Source organism: Trichechus manatus, unplaced genomic scaffold (genome assembly GCF_000243295.1).
Source record: "Trichechus manatus latirostris isolate Lorelei unplaced genomic scaffold, TriManLat1.0 scaffold00239, whole genome shotgun sequence".
Classification (NCBI taxonomy): domain Eukaryota; kingdom Metazoa; phylum Chordata; class Mammalia; order Sirenia; family Trichechidae; genus Trichechus; species Trichechus manatus.
Genome location: NW_004444175.1, coordinates 1,392,555 through 1,411,185, shown reverse-complemented (window position 1 = coordinate 1,411,185; position 18,631 = coordinate 1,392,555). Strand labels below are relative to the sequence as shown.

Here is an 18,631-nt window from a genome sequence, read left to right as displayed (position 1 = left end):
GAATTTGTGGCCCTCTTTTATCCACCACCCCAACAATGTTTTGAATGGTGACAGCTTACATCAGTCAGGGTCCCAGAGTGAGGACAAGGTGGAAAAGAGCCGCCAGCTAACACACATGATCATATGAGTGAGAAATATATCTCTGCTGTTCTAAGTAACAGATATTTGGGGTTGTTTGCTATCAAACAAAACCTAATCTATACGGACTAATACAGAAATTGGTACTGGAAGCAGAGCATTGCTGTAACAAAAGCCTAAAAAATGTGGCAATGACATATATGAATATGTGACAAATGTTAGTGATTGGTTGTTAGACAATATCCAGCTCTGATTCACTTATGAGTTTCCCAGCGAACCTAGCTCAGAAATTTGCATCTTGATACTCAATAGATATTTTTTAAATAAGAGGAACTGCATCTTGTCATTCTTTTCTTTCTTTTAGGGGCAAATACTCCTGTCCCACACACTCTTAAAATGTGGAGGGAGTACGGCTAACATAACATCCCACACTCTACCCCACTGCTGCCGGCAAGTTTCCTCATGTGTAAGTTTGGCACGTGCAGCCCACTTTCTTCTTCTCTTTTTCTTGGAGCCAGGCCACACGCAGAAAGAATGCTTTCTGCTCTGCTACTCCGTACCACAAGTTTTACAGGGTTCTGACCTTGCCCCAGGAAGCCTAGAGTAAGCTTAGCAGGACAGGCTCGCTAGGAGAAGGGGAATTTTGGTTTTGGGAGCTAAGTACACTTCCAGGGAGTGAAAAAGCCTGTTGTTTGAACTTTAACTCACAAGAGCAAGAGAATTCAGTGTTGGACGCTAATAATTTTGTACTTTAACATGAAATTGGTACTGATTGCTTTGGGCTATAATTTACAAGGGAAGGGGACTTTAATCTCTGAACTTTTGCTTTCTCCCTGGGAGATTCTTATTGGGAGGGGGTCATATTCAAAGGAGGATATTTTCTTGTTGGCTCTTAATTATTAAAATATTTTCATGATATCTTTTGGCCCCTTTTCAGAACTTCTGTTGGACAAAGTGACTGGACGTCTTATGAGATGGCCATAGAACAGGTTGTGGATTACAGCCTTGGGTACAGAATAGTATTGGAGCTGATTTAATTGATGTATTGTTCTGACCCATTCAGGAATAATCAAAATCTGCACTTCACTGGTGACCCCAGGAGGTTCCACAAAAGAGTTGTAATCAGTATCAGAGAAGTGACTTCATGAAGATGAGCAGACTGTTGACTTTTCACCCAAGGGGGATAACCATATCCCAAGCTGATCTGAGTGGATAAGCCAAAATGGTTAAGATATTGGTCTTCAAACTTTTTTGCTCACTTATCTTCTACAATAATTTTTAAGATGACATGTAAACTTTGTAAAATTCTTAGTTGGAAAAGATGTAATTTCTAGTTTAATGTAAATATGAATTTTTTAATAAAAGGGTTTATGTCATTTAAAAATGCATCAAGTGATATCCAAATCCCATAGAAGTTGGATACTCACCATATTCCATTTTCACAGAAATTTTACATTATTCCTTTCTCTCTCTGAACTTGTATTTTCATTCCAGTTCTCCACAGAATTTTCTCTTTAATATATTTTATGCTCAAATGTACTTTTTTGCTTACCCTATCATTCTTCTCTGAAATAAAAATTTGTTTATAATTTTAAAAAATTCCTATGACCATAAAGTTCTAAGTGTCAAAATTTATTTTGGATTGACTTATCATTACAATTATTATGTGTATAATTGAACTACATTAAACATTTTTAGAAATAATTACTAAAAAGAAGAATTAAAGTTTTATTGGAAATATGTCCCTCAGTGAAATGAGTGGAGCTTTTCACTCCTAATTAGTTCGTGTATCTGTAGATGAATGCAACTTTTTGTTTGAAGGAGATAGAAGAGGAAAACATGGTGGTGAATGAATAAATATTGTTAAGTGCATTATTTATAGCAGAAATCTACATCTAAATCTGTTTTATGAAAGGTAGGAATGAATAATGAGTGAGAAGTGGTTGACAAGTGATGAGAAGGCTTGTGGTTGGGTAAAAAAAGATGAATATAAATTTAGGCAAAAATTAATGAAAATATTTTCTCTTATAAGTATGAATAATTGTTTAAGAAAATATAAAACATTAACTTACCACTGACCTATGTTCTTTTTACATGTAACCTTCATCTGTTGGAAAGAAATTTGGGACTTTTTACATCCTTCTCCCCGAAATCATATGAAATGTGCAACTGAGATACGGAGAATGAGATTTTGCATCAAATTCTTTCTCATTACGGAGCAGGTGTGCCTCAGAGCTGGCTGGTATTTCCCAGGATGCTTTCCACAAATCTTGTGTATTTTAATTCTGAGATAGATACATGAACCATGAAACCTTGTGGTGAGTTTGTTACCTGGATGAAATAGGACGCTGACTCTTTCAATATTTCTCTTTGCTCTCTCAGAGCTTTCTTTGACATAATCAGAGGATGGAAGAGGAAATAGCATTACACAAAAATTATCATAATATACAATATATTTCTGAGCTCAGAACACCCCAGTGCAGACCAAAATATCCCATTTCTAGCACCATGCTTTGCTCTTAGCAGAAATATGTGTAAGAAAAGGAAAGCCAGGAAATGCTCCTGTAGGTTTATCGTGTATTGATCAAATACTGACGTCAATATTTAGAATTGTTCTTTTGTGTGGTGTCTTAGAGACTTTTTGTACACTAGAGCAATTTGCCATAGCAAGATCTGGAAATGGTACAAAGATGCCTGTCTTTTATAAGCAGGAAAGAACATTTTTAAAAAGGAGTTGGAAAAATAGAATTGTTGTGACATCTCAACCTCAGTCATGTTTCAGGCAGCTCAATTTGGGAAAGAGTAGGTGAAAGTTGAATAAATGGAAATTAATTTTCTTAAAATTAGCTATGCCTGTGTTCTCCTTGGAAAGTACTTGTGGAATCCCAGAAGAGACCTACTCCAGTTTGAAGACTACTAGGGTAAGAGAATAAAATTAGGTAGAGAATGTGACAAAGTTCCTGGGGTTCTGTTAACACTCCTGGCTTCTCATGCCACTCCTTCCTTTCCCCCTTCCCCATGGAGTAAGATACTTGCTGGTGAGAAACGGAGTGAGAAACCTTAGCCCTTCGGGAACAAGGCTGCCCTCAGGCGTGATGCTCCTTTATGCTGCAGAGTTTATGGGACAGGTCTGTGCGGTGGGTGGAGGGGAGAATTGCTCTTGTCCTGGACTGCCATTGATTCAGTGGTTTAGGGTTTAGTATTGGGAGGCACACGGCTGCTGTACACCGAAGCTGACTTTTCTCTAGTATTAGCTTTATCAGTAAGAGTGATAGTTAGTTCTCATCTGTCTACTCTTTTGCCTATTTCTCAGTTGCTTCACAACTTGGTAGGGAAGAGGGATGTGGTTTACCAGGTCTGCCAAACTCTAAACACTCTAGTCCTTACCAGTGCTATGCTTATAAACACAATATATACTGTGAACTCTCCTAAATTCTTTCAGCCTGAAGATATGTTCAGTTGACCCCATGTGTGTCAGAGTAAAAGAACTGTGCTCCATAGGGTTTCCAATGGCTGATTTTTCAGAAGTAGATTGCCAGGTCTTTCTTCTGAGGTGTCTCTGAGTGAATTCGAACATTCAGCTTTTCAGTTAGCAGCCGAGTGCGTTAATCGTTTGTACCACCCAGGGACCCAAGGGACTATTAATGGGCAGTATATATATGTGTAAAACATCAGAAGAGTTAAGTCCAAGAGAAAGGGAATAGCTCTATTGCTTTAAACAGTTTTTCAAGATATGCTATTGCCAGAGTTTCACAGACGGTAAATGACTACGTTGAGAATTGACTCGAGGAGGTCAGACTTGTTGTCCTGTCTCTTCCTGTGCTATAAGTTACCTGTTTTGCCAAGCCTTGGTTTTAACATTCGTAAATCAATTACATAAAATACGGCCATTATATGAGAAAATTAGTTAAGATTAAAAAACCCATTGCCATTGAGTCGATTTCAACTCATAGCGACCCTATAGGACAGAGTAGAACTGCCCCATAGCAAGGAGTGGCTAGTGGATTCAAACTGCCACCTTTTGGTTAGCAGCCGTAGCACTTAACCACTGCACCACCAGGGCCAAAATAGAGAAGTGATTATTGTCATAGAAGCTCTGTGCCTATAGATCGCTAACATTTGAAGGAAATGGTACTTCTTGTTTTTTTTTTGAGGACACAAAGCTATGTTTTATAAGCACTTGAATCTTTAGAAAATGAGTTGTTGCTTAGATTGCAAAAAAGAGCCATTTGCTCTTTTTTTGGAATCAGAATGATCTCCCCATAGGCATATAGAATAACTGCTCAGAATAAACCTTATATTTCAATTTCTTTTGAGTTTTGATTTTTTTTAACGCTATGATTACAGTTTTGTTATAGCAAAAAACGATACAAAAGAAGAGACATATAGGGCGAGGTCTGGGAGGGTCTCAAAAGGGAAGTTTTCGTGTCCTCTCCCAGTGGAATAAGGATGTCACACCCTCAGGCACATCAGTATGTATTTTGTCACTCAGAGAAGCTCTTCTGAACTTAGATATCTGGAATTTTTATAGGGGTTTCATCACGTAGGCACGATTGATTGAATCATAGGCCATGTGGTTGAACGTGACCTTCAGCCCACTCCCCTACCTGGAGTTTGGGCTGATATCACATGGCAGGTGTTTTTGGCATGGCTAGTCCCCCACCCTTGGTCATCTGCGTAAACTATCAGTTAAGGTCTGGATCCCTTCATGAATAACAAAGATACTCCAATCACTTCGTAAATTCCAAGGGTTTATAGGTTACCTCTGGGGAGGCCAAATTCTTTGGGTAAAATTAATGCTTCACTCCACGTGCACTAGCAGAAGTTTTGAGTGGCTTTGACTTTGTTATCGTCACTGAAGAAAAGGCTTCTTGTGAGGTGCATCCAGACCTTAACCCATTCACACTGAAGAAAAGTTCTGACATGCCACCTTGCACCAGTCTCCTGGTTCTGCTGCTGCTGCTCCAGTGTTACAGCTCTGTCTCTTGGGTCTAGGAAGTTCTGAGCTCAGGGACCCCTGGGTTTGAAGTATGTGCTCTGCTCCAGGCTCCTCTTCTTGATGGTAGTGAGGTCCCCCTTCAGCTTCTGTGGAATGGCTGCTTATGTAGGGAAGTGACTCAATCCTATTGGGTGGATTTTAAGCACCCTATTTGCACAATAACTGACCAACTCCCAACTGGACTAAACTGGCCAATCCCCTCCCAAGTGGCTTCATCTATTTGCATAATAACTGACATTTTTTGCTGGCAGGGACTGGCTTCCTCCCTGGGTAAATGTAACAAGGGCAACTGTAACAACTCCTCAAGGCCCAGGGGAAAAATCTCCCAAGTTTCTTCCTTTTTCTCTTTTTTTTACAGAACCAAAGCAAAAGACCACATAAATGAAACTCATTTCACCACACTTGGCTAATGTTTTCAAAAAATTTTTTTTATTGCAATTAAAATAAAATCCAAAGTCCTTATGATGACCTGTATGCCTTATATGGCCTGTCCTATATCTACCCTTGGATCGCTCTCAAATCACCTTTTTGCTCATTATGCTCCAGCCGTATTGATTGTCTACCTTTTTTTGAATACTTTAAGCTCATTCCTTAAAGATTTTGCACTGGCCGTTCTCTTGGCCTGGAATTCTCTACCCATAGATTTTCTCAAGACTGAGTCATTCTCATCACTTAGGTCTCAGTTCAGATGTCTATCCCTTGGAGAAAACTTTCCCTGATCACTCATCTAAAGAGCACTTACCCCCAGCCTTAGTCATTTTCCATCCTACTTAATTTTCTTCATATAATTTAGTACTACCTGAAATTATCTTATTTTTTACATGCTTATCATCGGTCCTTCCCCTAATGCCCAGTAGAATGTAATTCCATGATGGTAGGGCTCCCGTCTGTCTTGTCTCCTGCTAAATCCTCAAAGCTTTACAAAGATTGGCATTTAATGGGGGAGGTTATTAAGTACTTGCTGAATGAGTGAATGGGTTAAGGTCTGGATGCACCTCACAAGAAGCCTTTACCTTATTAATTTGCCATAGTTCATAGTTCAGGGTTCAATGCTCAAAAATCTGGTTTTGCCAGCACGTAGAGTTTTTTTTTTTTTTTCTCCAGGACAGATTTACATTAACCAAGATACGAGACGGACGTATAAAATCTACATGCCAATTTATTTGTTTTCAGTGAGCAATATAACTATCCTATGGACCCAAACTTGCATGAAGGTATGTGATCTATTGTGAATTTTCTCCTTATGGGTTGACATAAATAGGACAGGGAATTAAGTCAGAAGTTTTCTTGGAAAACATGGAATGCAAGAAAGGGGAATGGGTTAGATGACTTGTATATTTAAAGGCATTCATTTATTTAGCTGAGATTTTAGCTTCCTGACTGCTTTGTGTTTCATGCTAGGTACTGAAGAATCAAGAAAGAGTATCAAGCACCAGCCCTTAAGGATTTACAGCCTAGTTGGAGAGGCAGATGATAAACTGACAATTACACACCAGTGTCAGAGGTCTTCATTTCTGGCTAATCCCAGGGGGGTGATACGGAGGACCTAGATGGAGAGTTGAGTTTTAGGGGATTTTGAGGAGGGCTTCCCAAGACAGGAGAGTTTTAACTGAGATTTGTGGAGTTAGCCAAGCAGAACAAGGAGAAGCTCAGGATAAGGGCACTGCTGGCAGAAGCTGCAGACTGAGCAAAGGTGTGGAAGCTGGAGAGAGAAAGCAGAGCTTTCTAAGAACTACCAATAGTTCAGTGTGGCTGGAGAGAAGAGTTTGAGGCTGGGGTGGGGTGGAGTGAGAGGCTGGAGATAAAGCTCAAGGACTTAGGTTTGAACTTTACCCCTACAAAGAATAAAGGGGAGCTGCTGAAAGTTTTTCTTTAAATTGTGATGTAGGTGAAAGTTTACAGAGCAAGTTAATTTCTCATTCAAAAATTTATACACAAATTTGTTTACAGCATTAGCTGCAATCCTGCATTGTGTCAGCACTCTCTCCCTTTCCCTTTCCACCCCGGGTTCACCGTGTCCATTCCTCCAGTTCTCCTGTCCCCTTCCGCTGACTTGTCTCTGTTCCTGGGCGGGTTTTGCCCATTCGATCTTGTACACTTGATTGATCTAAGAAGCGCTTTCCTCACGTGTGTTATATCGTTTGTCTTATACGCCTGCCTAATCTTTGGCTGAAAGGTGAACTTCAGGAGTGGCTTCAAGTCTGAGTTAGAAGGGTGTCCAGGGGCCATAGTCTCGGGGGTTCTTCCAGTCTCTGTCAGACCAGTAAGCCTGGTGTTTTTTTTTCGAATTTGATAATTTGTTCTACATTTTTCTCCCGCTCTGTCTGGGACCCTCTATTGTAATCCCAGTCAGAGCAGTTGGTAGTGGTAGCCAAGCACCATCTACTTCTGGTCTTGGGGTGGTGTAGGCTGTAGTTCATGTGGTCCATTAGTCCTTTGTACTAATTACTCCCTTGGGTCTTTAGTATTTTCCCCTCTCCTTTGCTCCAAACTAGAAGAGACCGATAGTTGTATCTTAGATGGCCACTTGCAAGCTTTTAAGACCCCAGACACTACTCACGAAAGTAGAATGTAGAACATTGTCTTTAAGAACTGTGTTGTGCCAGTTGATGTAGATGTCCCCTGAGTCTGTGGTCCTTTGCCTTCTAGCCTGTGAAAGTCATCCCATGAGGTGTTTGGTTATGTCTAAGAGATTTCCCCGACTGTGCCACTTGTGTGCTCTATTGTCCATCCACTGAAAGTTTTGCTTTGGTGGGAAGGGTGTTAGTCTTTCCGATTGCCAGAATACAGCCAAACTTTGCATGCCTTTCTCCCAAAGAACTTTCCATGTACATCTGGATAAAATCCACACTCCTTGCACATATGACCCTTCCTTACCCACTCCCAGCCTCATCTCCTACTGCTTTCCATTGTGTGCTGTGTGCTCCAAACCCACCAAACTTCTCAGTTTCCAGATTCACTTCCCTGTCTTTAATCATGCTTTTGTACACCCACACCCCCGCTAGTACCCCCACTCATCCCACTTCCAAAAATGATTGGATTTTTCTTCCAAACTGCAAAAAGCAATAGATGTTCTTTGTAACATGCCAAACAACACAGGTAAGTAGAAAGAAGTCAAAATTTTCTCCTCTCCGCTCACCATCACAGAGTGTGCCTTAAAATAATAATAAAAAAGTATATATATTTAACCAAAATAGATTTATTCTATACAATTTTTGCTCCCCTTCCCGTTTTGAAAGAATATCATGAACATCGTTCCATCACCCGCTAGATGCCAGGTCCTGTGCTTTATTTCATTTACCTCACAACTACTGTGTGAGGCAGGTACTGTTTTCACCAGTGGGTAGATGAGAAACTGAGATGGGATTAATTTGCCCAAGGTTGAGAACTAGGAATTGTGGGAGTAGCAATTTGAACTCGGGCAATCTAGCTTGTGAATACACAGTGCTGGCCACTGGCCACTACATTTTACTGTCCCACAAATAATGCTATTTTGGTTCTTTTTAATACCTGCGCAGTGTTCATATGGATGTCCATAATTCATTCAGTCACTCCCCTAGGATGAAGTTCGAGGGTTTTTCTTTTTTTTTCGGCCACTACTTAAAATGCCTCATTATACAATCCTCCAAAGTGGGGCTTGACATCAAGGGCATACTTATTTTTATTAGATATGGCCAAATTATGTTCTAAGCATTATGTAGGATTATTACATCCCCAACCAATGTGCAACAATAGCAGTTTCCCTATACACTCACCACTCTTGGAAGATTATTTTAATTTAGTTTTCTTTTCTTTTTTTCAGTGTGACTATAAAAACAGTACATTTTTAAAAAATTTATTTTGTTGTTGAGAATATACACATCAAAATATACACCAACAGTTTGTTGAGTCAACAGTTTCTACATGTACAGTTCAATGACATTGATTACATTCTTCGAGTTGTACAACCATTCTCACCCTCCTTTTCTGAGTTGTTCCTCCTCCATTAACATAAACTCACTGCCCCCTAGGGTTCCTATCTAATCTCTCAAGTTGCTGTTGTTATTTTGATCCCATATAGATTATTCTTAAAAGAGCGTAATGCTCAAGGCAGGTATTTTTTACTAGTTTAGCTAATCTATTATTTGGTTTTAAGAAGACTTCAGGGGAAATTTTTGGTTTAAGTTTTGAAGATTATCTCAGGACAATAGTTTCAGGGGTTCATCCAGCCCCTATGGCTCCAGGAAGTCTGGAGTCCATGAGAATTTGAAATTCTGTTCTGCTTTTTTCCGCTTTTGATCAGGATTCTTCTATAGACTCTTTGATCAAAATGTTCAGTAATGGTAGCCGGGCACCATTCAATTCTTCTGGTATTGTGACAAAGGAGGCAATTAGCCATACATTCCATATCTTCCTCCTATTCCTGACTCTCTTTCTTCCTCTGTTACTCCAGGTGAATAAAGACCAATAGTTGTGCCTTGGATGGCCACTTGCAAGCTTTTAAGATGCCAGGCACTGTGTAGCTAACTAGGAGGTAGAATAGAAGCACTAAACACGTTACTAGGCCAATTAACTGTGAGGTTCCATGAAACCATGACCCTAAACCTCCAAACCAAGGAACCACATCCTGTGAGATTTTTGGTTGTACATAGTACATTTGTGTTTTGATTTGCAGATTTCCAGACTACAGATGAGATTGAGAATTTTTCTGTATCTTTTTGGGATGTTTGCATTTTCTCTTCCATGATTTTTTTATGTCCTCTCCTGTTCATTTTTTTCTGTTGGGTTGTTTGTCCTTGATTATTTTGGGCAGAATGTGTGTGGTAGTAGTAATATATTGACACATAGGTTCAAATATTTTCCCCTCATCTGTGTTCATTCACCTCTTGATTTTGTTACAACATTTTTACCTTATAGAAATGTTTAATTTTTATGTGGTCAAATGTGTTGGTCTTTTTCTTTATGGCTTCCAGAATTCTTGAATTTGAGAGTTTTAAACATCTCTCCTCATTAAAGATTGGGAGAGCTGGCCAACATTCTCCCTGGGCAGTGCTTCAGGGGCTTTGATCACTTTTGTCTCAGGCTCTGTTACTTTTACTTCTACCTTCCAATCTCCTTCTGAGGAATCTGTTGATCTGTTCTTTCTTTAGGCCGGAAGTTACTTGTCACTTATAAAATAGTCTTTGCATATCTTTACTCTGGTCCACTATGTTGATTTTCTGTTTCTCTCCTCTGGTTTTAAGGAGCAATCACCATAGGATTTTCTATTTTTGTGTTTTTGGCACCTTCAGTCTCTGAATTCTTAAGCTTTTTAGGGGCAGTTTAGAGGAAGATATGCCCTTGGAACAAGACCTGTGGATGGTGATGATAAATTGGTAATGAGGAGGCTGTGGACGTGCAAGTGAGTTTGACTCTGCCTTTGGTTATAGCCATATAACCCCAGGGAAGTTGTTATAAGCCTCAGGGCCCTTTCCCATAAAATGGGAGTGATGATAATACTGCTCTGCAGCTGCTTTTTTTTTTTTAAATTGTACTTTAGATGAGGGTTTACAGAACAAACTAGCTTCTCATTAAACAGTTAATACACATACTATTTTATGACATTGATTAACAACCCCATGACATGTCAACACTCTCCCTTCTTGACCTTGGGTTCCAGCTTTCCTGTCCCCTCCTGCCTTCTAGTCCTTGTCCCTGGACTGTTGTGCCCCATTAGTCTCGTTTTGTTTTATGGGGGCTGTCTAATCTTTGGCTGAATGGTGAATCTCGGGAGTGACTTCATTACTGAGCTATAAGGGTGTCCAGGGGCCATATTCTTGGGGTTTCTCCAGTCTCTATCAGGCCAGTAAGTCTTGTCTTCTTTTGTGAGTTAGAATTTTGTTCTACATTTTGCTCCAGCTCTGTCCGGGACCCTCTATTGTGATTCATGTGACAGCAGTCAGTGGTGGTAGCCAGGCAGCATCTAGTTGTACTGGACTCAGTCTGGTGGAGGCTGTGGTAGTTGTGGTCCATTAGTCCTTTGGATTAATCTTTCCCTTGTGTCTTTAGTTTTCTTCATTCTCCCTTGCGCCTGAAGGGGTGAGTCTGCAGCTGCTTTTGACAGTGCAGGGGAGGGCCCTAATAGTTAATTTAGATGTTTTCCTCCGTTTTGATCATATTTCAAAAATATTTTAATAAGGTCAGATCTTCACACATGAATGAACTGCCGATTATTTCATTACTGAGAAGAGAAACATTTAAACTCTTAGTGGAAATTAAATTTAAGGCCATTTTACACAAACCATGTCTTAGAACCAAGGATCCAAAATAAATCAAGTGTGGGTGATGGGTAGGGTAGACACTAGGGAGAAAAGTCTGGCCTGCATTTTGGTGGATTTCAAAACGTGTGCAGAATTTGGTCTGTCTGCAGTAGTGGGCTCATAGGCAATAATAGTAGAAGAGACTTAGAGTTATCAGCCAGGCCTGCCCTCTGTCCTCAGGCTACTGAATGATGAAACCGGTCAGTGAAAGCAGTTTGTTGAACTGTTCAATCAATAGTATTCCTGGAAGGTAACTGATTTTAGGAGATTTGGGGCTGGATACTGGGGCTGAGAAGCTAAATAGGAGAAGTGGGTCTCAGGAGAACTTATGCCTGATCCTGTGCAATGCTCTGATTCGTTCTTTGCCTCCCACCTCCTCATATGAGACAGCATGGCCCTCCTCTTAGATCTGGATCCAGTAGGCAAAGGGATGGAGGACCAAACCAGCCCCTTGCTTAAAAGTCTTATTGTCCTTCATGCCAGACCTTGAAGAGTTCAGACCTTATGCAGGAATTCAAATCAAGTAACATATTTGAATGCTACATGCAAGACGCTGTGCGGGATTGTGTGTGTGTGTGTGTGTTTGTGTGTATGAGAGACAGAGAAAGAGAAGGGGGTGTATAAGTAGGGCAGAGTTTCTGCCCTCAAGTAGCAGAGGTTGTGAACTCAAATGAATGGCTAGGAGGCCAGGCAGATTAAATTAAGGGGCCTTGCACAGAGTAAGCATGATAAATAGAGGCAGATGTTTGCGCCATTGGAGTCCCTAGGTGGTGCAAACGGTTAATGTGCTTGGCTGCTAACTGAAAGGTTGAAGGTTCAAGTCCACCCAGAGACACTTCAGAGGAAAGGCCTGGCAGTCTGCTTCCAAAAAATCCGTCACTGAAAACCCTATGGAGCACATTTCTACTCTGACATACATGGTTCGCCATGGGTTGCCATGAGTTGGAGTTCACTCAATGGCAACTGGTTTTTTTTTTTTTTTACTTTGCACCACTGACAATAATGGTGAGGATTATGGCAAACTGGAGTGTGAATTTAAAGGGAGCCGCCCATGCAATGATCTAGCACAGTGGTTCTCAAAATGAGGTCCCTGGACCAGCAACATCTGAATTACCTGGAAACTCGTTAGAAATGCAGATTTTCAGCCCCATCCTAGACCTACTCAATCAGAAACTTCAAGAGCAGGGTCTTGAAGTCTGTATATTAACAAACTCTCCCTGTGATTTTGATGCTCCCTAAAGTTTGAGAACCACTGTTCTACCAGGGTTGCCTTGTGGGGGTTTGGGCCCAGTGTTGCTAGATCTTTTGATTTTTCAAGAGAAGCTAGAAAACTAAATTGATACTGAAATCTATTGATTCTTTATTTTATTCTACTGTGCTTTAGGTGAAAGTTTACGGCTCAAGTTAATTTCTCATTAAAAAATTTATACATATATTGTTTTGTGACATTGGTTGCAATTCCCACAATGTGACAGCACGTTCCCCCTTTCCATCTTGGGTTCCCTGTATCTATTTGTCCAGTTCCTGTCCCTTCCTGCCTTCTTACCCTGCTTTTGGAAGGGAGTTGCCCATTTGGCCTAGTATATTTGATTAAACTAAGAAGCACATTCCTCACATGTGTTATTTTTGTTTTATAGTTCTGTCTTTGTCTGAAAAGTGGGCTTCAGGAATGGTTTCATTTCTGGGTTAACAGAGTGTCCGGAGGCCATAGTTTCAGGGGTTCCTCCAGTCTGTGTCAGACCAGTAAGTCTGGTCTTTTTTCATGAATTCTGTTCAACATTTTTCTCATGCACTGTCCGGGACTCTCTGTTGTGATTCCTGTCAGAGTGGTCGTTGGTGGTAGCCGGGCACCATCTAGTTCTTCTGGTCTCAGGCTGGTGGGTTCTCTGGGTCATGTGGTCCTTTCTATTGATTTTTAAAAATTAGAAATAGTGAAGGATATATGTAATTTTGGGGGAGATGGGGTACCCTGTCTAGGCCAACCGAGGCTAAAGAAACCACATTTGTGGGCCTTTTGGCCCATAAGCCTCCAGTTTCAATTTTCAGTAGAGTAATCAAATATCAACCTTGGTGGTGGAGTAGAGGAATAATTCTCAAAGTGTATTTGTGTTGAACATTGGCATATGAAAGAGGGGAGCGTTTAAAAGCTGCATAGGTTCAATACTTTCCCCACTCAGTGCTTCCCCACTACCACCCCTGGTGAAAGTCCCAGCACTGTGGGCCACTGTTCCTCTTGTAGGTATACAGCATCTCTTAGGTAAGTCAACAAGGGAGAAGAGACGTCCACCTCACAGGTCTAGAGCGCAGTGGTTTACAAACTGCTTTCACATCTACCCCTTCATTAGATCCTTATAACCTTGTGTAACAAGTATGACAGGTATTGTTCCATCTTAAAGCAGCTGAACTAGGCTTAGAGAGGTTAAATAATTTACCCAAGGTCAGATAGCTTGTAAGGAGTGAAACTGAGACTAGATACCTAGTCTTAAAATTTCTAAACTAGAATTTTCCTCCCGCACACAATTGTGTATGTATTTATGGACATTTGTTTGTTTATTCATACTCCCACTAATTCCTAAAAGGATTGATATGGCTCACTTTTTTCACTATGATTGGTTTTGGCCATATTCCTCATGCCTGAGCCCCTTGACCATTCCCTCCATGGCTCTGTGTGTTGCTTGGGGCCCCAGGTCATCCTGTTGCCTGCTGTGAACTCCGCAATACCAGCTGCCTCTCTCGGGACCCTTCTCCATCACCAGCTCTGCTCCAGGGTTAGGTCTGCTTGAGGTCTTGGGTCTCCCCATTCTGACCTGTCTTGCCACCCACTAAGCTTCACTCTCTGAGTCTGGAGCTGTCCCCTGTACAGGTGATACGTGACCTGGACTTCAGTTGTCTGGATTGGGCCTACCTACTCTGACTCATTTTACAAAGCCCCCTGAGCAGCTGCCAAAGCAGTGGCTTTCTGACACTTGGCAAATTTGGATGATGAACAAGATACATTATTAGATGAGCTAGAATTTTGGATTCTTCAAGGATTCTTCTCCCTAGTCTAGCTTAAAACACAACTGTCATGCATCCGGATAGTACTACCAGCATAATTTTGGTAGTTTGGAATCTTCTGAGTCTGTTAAACACTACTTCGAGGAATTCAGGAAGGTGCAGGGTGTGGAGTGAACTGTCCTTGACATGGTCTGTTGGAGGGGCTGTTTCTCCCATGTCTGGAAACCGTGAGGTGCTGGGGAGAGGTGGTGGAAGGGCTGGTTGTTGTTGAATATACAGGTATTCACAGCAGGGACCTGCATGTAAAGTGTATACAATAGGCTACTCAGTCTTTTCTTTCCTCATCTCTGCTACAAACCATTGCTGTGACTGTCTGTGCATGTGTGATGGGGTGTGTGTGTGTGTGTGAGAGAGAAAGAGAGAGACAGGGTCAGAGAAAGACAGAGAGAGACCACAAGACAGAGGGAAAGAGGTCTCTAGTGAATAGGAAAGCACTTGAGTGCAAAAATCGTTTGGTGTAGCCCTGCTGTGAATATTTGTAGGAGGAAACAGAGAAGGTATCTTTTGCAAGGGCCTCGCTTTGCCCAGGATTGGCTTCAGTTACAGTTCTTTATCGGGGATAGCAGATCACCAGTTGGAAGGGTGTGTTTCAGCCTTATCTTGGATGCTTCCTTACTTTACTTGACTTAATTCAGAAACTATGCAATACTTAAGTGTGTCGCTTGTACCATTTCCTTTGCATGTAATGAAAGTTTTATTTAAAGTTCTCATAACTATTTTTGCTGGTTTTCTATAGTAAGAATAATCAAATGAGAATTTTAATCGTTTTGGGGGCTATTTTTACTTGGCAAAACAGTTCTCCTGTACCAGCCCTCTCTCTGTCTATGAAATGCTTAGGCGCAGGAGAAGCCAAGTTTTTATAGGAGGACTATGAATTCTTGCAGGTTGTCTTGTGACTGTCCAGGGCCTTTTTTCAGTTTAATAATCAATGATTTAAAAGCAGAATGGGGCTTGAAAGATTTGTTCTATGTTTTATTGGACTCCAACTTCTTCCAACAGAAAAATTCAGTGCAAAATATGTCTCAAGTTATTTAACAAAAGATATAGGAAGATATTTTAAGTTCCCCTCAGTGACCACATAGAGTGTCATTTCTATCTACTTCAACACAGAGCTGTTGGGTACAAAGCGAAGGCCGACTGTAGCCTGGAAATTTACACAGTTATGTGCCAGACATGTTCTAAGAGCTTAACATATATGCTTATTTAATCCTCACAATAATGAATGGGGCAAGTATTATTATTTTCATAATTTTACACATAAGGAAACTGAGGCACAATGAGGCTAAGCTACTTTCCTAAGGCCACATAACTAGAAACTGATCATTTGCTTCCAGACAACCTATATCACATCAACTCCCTTGAAAATATTATTTCAGGGCTCAGTTGAGGGTCAAATTCTTCAATCCTGGCACTTGTGCCAAAGCTGGCCCACAGGCTGGTTCTCTTGTATGGGACATTGCTACTGTCACTCACTGCCTCCATAGGTGGCAATACCAGTTGCCATCAAGTTGATTCTACTCATGGTAACCTCATGTGTGTCAGAATAGAATTGTGCTTCATATGGTTTTTAATGGCTGATTTTTTGGATGTAGATCACCAGGACTTTTTTTCTGAGCCACCTCTGAGTAAACTTGAACTGACGGCCTTTTGATTAGTAGTTGAGCCGAGAGTGTTAACCATTTGCACCACGCAAGGACTCACATATACAAAAATAGCTGACATTTATTGAGCAACCAATCATGGGGATGGTGCAGGACCAGGCAGCGTTTCATTCTGTCTTGCATGGTGTTGCCATGAGTTGGGAGCTTACTCAACAACAACAACAACATACATGCCAGGTAATGTGGGAAGTGCCTTACATATACTATCTTATCAAATTCTCCCAACAACTTTATGAAGGGCTGTTTTATCTCCATTTTATATATGAGGAAACTCAGACCTAGAGAGGTTAAGTAACTTGCTCTAGATCAACAGCTAGTAGGTACAAGGCCAAGATTTACCACTAAACTCTTCTCTTAGGAGCTCTCCTAACTTTTTTGTGCTCCTGGTGGATCTCTGCTAATATACATTTCCTGTATGTTTTGACTGTTTTTCTAGCAGCCTCCTATAACCAAGGATTAAGAGTAGTTTCAGGTAGAGAAAGTCTGGCTTAACGGGGAATCTGGGAGAGGGACAGTGACAGGAAGCTTCTCTTACAGTGGGATCTGAGAAAGCATATGATGCGTCTCTACAGGAGAAGGGGAACATTAGCTCTTAAATTGGGAGATCTCAAAAATATTTATTATGGGAGGTGGGGCCAAGATGGTGGAGTAGTCAGACACTTCCTGTGTTCCCTCTTACAACAAAGACCTGAAAAAACAAGTGAACCGACTATAAATGACAATCTAGGAGCCTTCAACATCAAAGACAAAGCTGAAGAATCAGACTGAGTGGCATGGGGAGGGAGAGACGGTCCAGAAGCAGCGAGGAGTTGCCAGACCTAACCCAGTGGGAACCAGAACCCTGCAGGCTGGATCAGCTACTGTGCGTGGTGAGGCAAGCAGTGGTGCTTGGGACGTGTTTTCCACATAGGGAGAGACGGAATGGTGGAGAGTCTACTCAAGCCTCCATAACGAGTGAAAAGTGGTGCTCAGTTGGCGAAAGATAAGTACATGCATCTAATCTACTGCATGGATCAAAAAACACCCTGTTTGGGAAAAACCTCGCTTCCATTTACCTGCCCCCTCCCCGCTCTGCACCGGGTCTTGCCTGGCTTCAGTGATTGCCATGTCCCCTGGGCCGGAAGTAAGACCCGTTACATGCCCTGAGCCATTCTCCCAGCCTTGGAGAGGGAACAAATTAACAAACAGGAAAAAATAATCTGCCAGGTCCCCTAGGCTGGGAACTTAGGGTAGGCACAGATCCTTGCCTAGGGACAGGCATAAGGGGTCAAGGGACTTTGAATGTCTTTCACTCCTGCATAGACCTGTGTGGGCCCATTTCAACAGTGTAGCCCTCATTAGCACAGCACAACAGGGTGTATACCTGAAGCCTAACTTCAACTGTATCAGCTATATGGTGGAGTGGCAGGTTTGTGACATTTGACACCACTCTGTCCATTAAGCAGGCTCCTCACCTACCCACATCAGGGGCCTGAGGACTGGTGGCTTCACCCATGCCACCTAGCCACCCACAGCAGGGGTCCAAGAATAAGTGGCACCTCCCAGTCCTTACAGCCAACAGCACTGAGTGCCCATAGTCTGGCTGCAAAACCTACCCACCTATGTGTGCTAGGTAACAGAGGTGTGCTTTCCTCCCAGACACTCAGGAGTAGCCATCAGCCTCCTGCCTTGCTCAGCGCATGGCCCCCTACTGCAGCCAGATACCTGTGCCTACTCTAATCACCCCTGCCTTTCCAGGACTGTAGGCGAGAGCCTGCACCACACACTTGGTGAGCGACTACCTGGACACCTGAGCTGAATCCACACAAGAAAAGTAAACAGATTCCTGGGCTAACATACCTAGTAACAGATCTAACCACCTGGAAACAGGACGTTAGAGCTTCAAAGGTGCCAGTAATCAAACTAGCTCACATGAGCAGCCTAGTTGGGCCTATCAAAACAAAACAAAACAAGAAGCTAGGACATAGTAAGCAAACATAAAATAAATAAATATAATAACTTTTTGATGACTCAGAGACAACAGTCAATATCAAATCACATAAAGAGGCAGACCATGATGGCTTCTGCAAGCCCCCAAAACAAAGAATCAAGAAATTTTCTGGAGGAAGAGAACTTCTTGGAATTACCTGAGGTAGAATACAAAAGATTAATATACAGAACTCTTCAAGATATTAGGAAGGAGATCATGCAAAACTCAGAACAAGCCAAGGAACATACAGACAAAGCAATAGAGCAACTTAAGAAGATTATACAAGAGCATAATGACAAATTTAACAGGCTGCAAAAATCCATAGAGAGACATCAAACAGAAATCCAGGAGATTAACAATAAAATTTCAGAATTAAACAACTCAGTAGAAAGTCATAAGAGCAGAAGTGAGACAATGGAAGTCAGAATTAGTGAGACTGAAGATAAAACACTTGACATTAACTTATTTGAGGAAAAATCAGATAAAAGAATTAAGAAAAATGAAGAAACCCTAAGAATTATGTGGGACTCTATCAAAAGGAATAACCTACAAGTGATTGGAGTACCAGAACGGGGTGGGGATAAGAGAA

The 18,631-nt window shown here is 41.4% G+C and overlaps 1 long non-coding RNA gene across 1 annotated transcript in view; it reads left to right on the top strand.

The window, feature by feature from the left end:
• Positions 1-1,036: 1,036 nt before the first annotated feature.
• Positions 1,037-18,631, top strand: part of LOC111822932 (uncharacterized) — a 66,474-nt gene continuing 48,879 nt past the window's right edge. The window contains exons 1-4 of the long non-coding RNA XR_002826010.1: positions 1,037-1,067; positions 2,197-2,300; positions 2,926-2,999; positions 6,182-6,291. This is a non-coding gene — a long non-coding RNA (uncharacterized LOC111822932). The remainder of the gene's footprint in view (positions 1,068-2,196; positions 2,301-2,925; positions 3,000-6,181; positions 6,292-18,631) is intronic.